Source organism: Ambystoma mexicanum, chromosome 12 (genome assembly GCF_040938575.1).
Source record: "Ambystoma mexicanum isolate Mex_15411 chromosome 12, UKY_AmexF1_1, whole genome shotgun sequence".
NCBI lineage: Eukaryota > Metazoa > Chordata > Amphibia > Caudata > Ambystomatidae > Ambystoma > Ambystoma mexicanum.
Window position 1 is genome coordinate 310,452,468 of NC_090936.1, and position 5,002 is coordinate 310,457,469.

General features: G+C 42.4%; 1 long non-coding RNA gene across 1 annotated transcript; it reads left to right on the top strand.

The window, feature by feature from the left end:
• Positions 1–3,878: 3,878 nt before the first annotated feature.
• LOC138512966 (uncharacterized) lies at positions 3,879–4,660 on the top strand. The gene is made up of 3 exons (XR_011281638.1): positions 3,879–3,938; positions 4,022–4,147; positions 4,393–4,660. It is a non-coding gene; the product is annotated as an uncharacterized lncRNA (long non-coding RNA).
• Positions 4,661–5,002: the final 342 nt, after the last annotated feature.

Below are 5,002 nucleotides of genomic sequence, written 5' to 3' on the forward strand. Positions count from 1 at the left end.
GCGCCATAGTTGCGCCCATGGATGTACCAGAGACTTGAAGGAAAAACTGGTTATGGTATTGAAAATAAGAATTTTCAGTAATAAATTGCAGAAGGGTTAGAATAAATTCCTTTTGGGCTCGAACATCCGGTGATTGAAGTAAAAGCCATTCTACTGCTTCAATTCCAAGGTCGTGTGGTATAGAAGTGTATAGACTTTTGACAAATATAGTAAACATCAGATGATCCTGTTGGAAAGTAATATTGTTAAGCTTCTGTAAAAAATGAGTTGTGTCTCGAGTATAAGTAGGGGTTTCTTGAATTAGGGGTTGTAGGAAAAAATCAATGTAAACACCAAGTGGCTGGTTTATACTGTCCATTCCTGCGACAATGGGTCTGCCAGGGGGTTTGATAGGGTCCTTATGAATCTTTGGCAGAGTGTAGAAATTCGGAATTCTCGGATGTTCATTGAGCAGGAACTTATGTGTATGTTCATTTACCCAATTTAGTTCGAGTGCTTTGTCCAGCAGAATAACTAAGTTCTGTTTGATTGAGATAGTTGGATCATGATCTAGAGTGGCATATTGTCATGATCTCTGCTTCCAAAAGATCAGGACTTTCCCAACTCCCTTGGAAGCAGACCCATAACCCCGGTTCCGAGTGCCAGCCAGTCCCAATTGGGACCTTTTGGACCCTGTCCTGGCGCCAGTGGCACCAGGCTCATAAAGATGCCCAGTCCCAGCGCTGGAAACGCCGGGCTCATAATGCTTGGGTGGACTTACCTGCAGCAGACCATGCTGCTTACTTACCTGCCAGTTGAGCCCCTGATCCTCTTCTGTTTGGGACTACTTTTCCTGTTGGGTGGGGCAGGAGCCACTCCCTAGGTTCAGAACACTGGAACTCTTCTGGAAAGCAGGAACTCTTTTCTTACCTAGGCGAGCCTGTGGAAGGAGACACCTAAGCACTAGAGGAGGCTATTTAAACCACACCCGATGGATGAATCTTGCTTTGCGTTATTCTGCATTCTCTGCAGCAGAACGCTCATCGTGTCTTCAGCTTCTGATCCTGGGCCTAAGGGAACAAAGGCTTATCATCCTGGAATCCAGTCTTCAGCAGCACCTGTAAAGACAAAGAAAGAACAGGTTAGCACTACGGTCTTCAGTGGCAGCGCATTTCTTACCTGGTCCATCGGCTGTCACCAACGCCTCGCGCTGCATTCCGGCATCTGAAAGACAAAGGCTTACCTACTCTTCGCATGCTCCGGAGGTCTTCGCACTGCATTCTGGCATCTGAAAGACAAAAGCTTACCAGCTCTTCGCACGCTCCGGAGGTCTTCGGCGCTGCATCCCGCATCTGAAAGACAAAAGAAGGTGCGTTTAAAGACATTGGGCAACTTTATTACTCACGTGCCATTACTCCGTCCCACGCCAAATCCAGTGGGTATTCCAGCACCCTTCAGCTTCTCTAAAGCTCCGAACTTGTACCTGCAAGGTAAAAGGGACAGTTAGTGCGCATAGTGAAGCAGGCTCCAAGCGCTTACTTACGTGCTTCCAGGCGCTTCTATTCCTCACGCGGGTTCGATCCTCAATTCTCTTCAGCCCCCCATCCGCCATCGCCGGAACCCTGCAAAACAAGAGATATCATTACAACTTTTAAGACATTTGAAGTGCCCAGAACTTACTGTTCGTGCAGTTAACGACGGATAGCAGTCCTCTGAGGTCAAGAGGCCTGCACCCTTATCCCGTGAAGAAACTGGTTACGGCACCCTGCCCCGAGGCAGATGGAGAGCTTGGCGTTCACTTACCTAAGGTGAGGGCGTTAACCGTTGGGGTTCTACAGGAGAAGAGAAAGGGAAGAGGAGAGAGGCACCCAATAACCCCAGTTCATTAATCCCATATTTTCTATCTGCAGACATCTTACTCTTCGAGTCAGACATCCAGTGCACAGAGGTCCAGCCCAAAGAGCCAACCGTGTGTTACACATCACCTTTGAAGATACGGCATTCACCCAGTCAAGACCGGCGCCTCTGCGGGAATCAGGTGAGCGTTACACATATGTGGTCTGATCTTGAAGTTGTCTACTGCACTCAGAATCATAGTCTGTAGTGTTAAGGATGACAAGGGCACCTCCTTTGTCTGCAGGGCGAATAGTGATTTTGGTGTCGCTGTAGAGATCTCTAATAAGTCTCATTTCGTGAGGTTTCAAGTTCTTGTGTGGCGTGGTTCGATAATTGATACGTTCAAGATCTGGAGTGACCAGTTTTTGAAAAATATCGATAGAGGGGACACTGATGGGAGGTATGAACCCACTTTTAGCCCTAAACTCTTGGAAATCAGGCATATTGGGAGGTTTATCGTATGTTTCCAATTCTTCAAAGAACACTTTCAATTTAAGCTTCCTTACAAATTTATAGAGTTCGATCTTACTGTTGAACAATGTTGTACTATAGGTCGGAACACAACTGAGACCTTTTTGTAATGTGTCTTCTTCCTGTTTAGTGAGAGTTCTGTCTGAGATATTAATCACTAAGTTTTCCTTAATTGTAGATGTGTTTGAGGTTTGGGTCTTAGGCTTCCTCCTCCCCCTGCGGGTTCTTTTGGCCGTGCGCCTAAAAAAACAGCGGTGGATGTTTGTGCTGAGGAGCTCGCTGTGTGGTTGAGGTTGTCAAGTGCTTGTTCAATTAGTGTTTCTGAATCTCTCTGTACTTCTGAGTATAAACTAGAGGTGTTATCAGATGATTGTTTGTCGGATGGGTATTTATAGAGCTTTTTTGGTGCTACTGGGCCATATTTCTCCATCCATGTGTACACTTCATCATTAATATAGTCATATGTGTAGCGCTTAAATTTCTTAACTTTCTTTTGTTCAAGCTCAGTTTTGTATTCTTCAAGTTTTGTATTAATATCCAGAAGAATTGAATCGTATTCCTCTTTACCCAATGTAGCCACTAGTTCCTTTTCAATCTCTTGAATTTCTGTACCCAAAGTAACCAAGTTTTTTGCGAGTTCCTGGATGGTAAGTAGGATCAGGTCTAATGAACATTTGTTTAGGATAGCCTCCCACTTGCGAACAAATTCCTTGCTTTCTTTACAAAGGGTCGGGCGTAATTGTACTCGGAGTCCCCTTGGAATTCGCTGGTTTTTAAAGTAGCGCCCCAGAGTGATTGCATGAAGCTTTCTATTTATTTCCTTGCGTACCAGATACTCTAGTTGTTTTATCCGCTTTGCTGGATCTTTTGGTGTTGTCCCATGTACACCTATTGTCGTCTCACTGATAAGTTCGAGGATCGCGGTTGCTTCCTCTGAAGAGAACCCTAAGGTATCTGCACATTTAGATGAAAGGCCTTCTATGTCTTCAAATGACATATTGGTGTAGTAAATATTTTTTTTTTTTCGGATTTTATCATCACAATTATGGGCACCTATTTATGATGCCCCATAAATACTTGGTTTGACATCTTTGTGGGCCCTGGCCTATTTTACATCATTATTTGTGACCACCTGCATAAATCTATCACTACTACTTTGTTTTTTCATAAATTTTTTAATTTGGGAATTTGTTATTACAATTATGGGCACCCATTTGTGATGCCCTATAAATACCTCATTTTTTATTTTTGGGGGCCCTGGCCGACTTTACAGCAGTATTTGTGACCAGACAGCCACAGGACCTGTGACAGTATTTTTTCTATCTTCATTATTCTAATGTTTAATTTTTTTTTGATTTTATCATCACAATTATGGGCACCTATTGATGATGCCCCATAAATATTTGGTTTGTCATTTTTGTGGGCCCTGGCCGATTTTACATCATTAATTGTGACCACCTGCATCTCACAGAAACGAGGTGGTCACATGCTAAACAAAAGAACCGTTGCCTAGACAATGGCTTCACACTGCAGTCTGAGTCACTGCCCTGCAGCTGCACAGTGGAGGATCGTTTCTCTCTGTGTATTACAAGGTAAGAATCTGATTACAATCCTTCTCTTTGACCAAGTATGAGTGTAAAACACAGTATCTAATTGGATCTTTTATGATCCACAGATTGGTTTCCTTGTAAGCACGAGTGGATTTTCTCCATGCCTTTGTGCATAATGTCATTTACAACCCACTGCTGAGTGGGCATGAACGCAGGACGTTCTGTTTTTCACCACTGACCACACCAATGAGGTAAATCCACACTTAATATTCTTTGGTTTCATTTATTTACCTTATAAACCACTTACGGCATTTTTCTTTTTCTTTTTTCTTTTTTGCTATTGATATTTACCCATGATGTAACATCTACTGATTGGTATGCTTCCTTTCATTTTTTTCAATGTATGTTTTGTTTGAATTGTCACCATTATATGAATTTATGTCACGTACTTGCATTTGTTAAGTTATATACTTGCTTGCTGGACTTATATAATTAGACTCGCCCTGATGAAGGAAATTATTTCCGAAATGCATTGGCTTTTTTAGTCTAATACATGTGGATTGTGGCAACTGCTTCCTCACTAAGGATTATTAGTGATAGCTTTTTGTTTGAACTACTATGGATAAATCATTTTTGATATGAATCAGAAAGACTCATCTTCCTTTCTCTAAGAAGTATGGTATATTATGGATACTTGAACATATTGTCGTGAACCAGATATAAATACGTGCCCATCTTGGGCCCCATATGAGAGCGGTTGTGTGACCCAGTATTATTACTTGGTCTCCAGTGTGTGTTGCAATTATAAGTCTGGGTGTCTCCAGACTTGTCACAGCCAGCTCCTTTTCAATTGGATGTATATTCTTTTTTGAAACATTTGATTTTTACTTGAATATTCTGAACATTTTTGAATACATGGTGGTGCCCACTCTCTTCTCTGTTTATAGTATAGCAGCATTAGCATACAGAGGAGGCCAGGTGGTATATTCCATTGGGCCAGTTTCTGCCACAATCTATTCCGATCGATTGAGTCAAACGCTGCGGAAAAATCAATAAAAGCTCAGTAGACTGTGCTCTTTTTGCATAGCCAGGCATATTCAACAGAA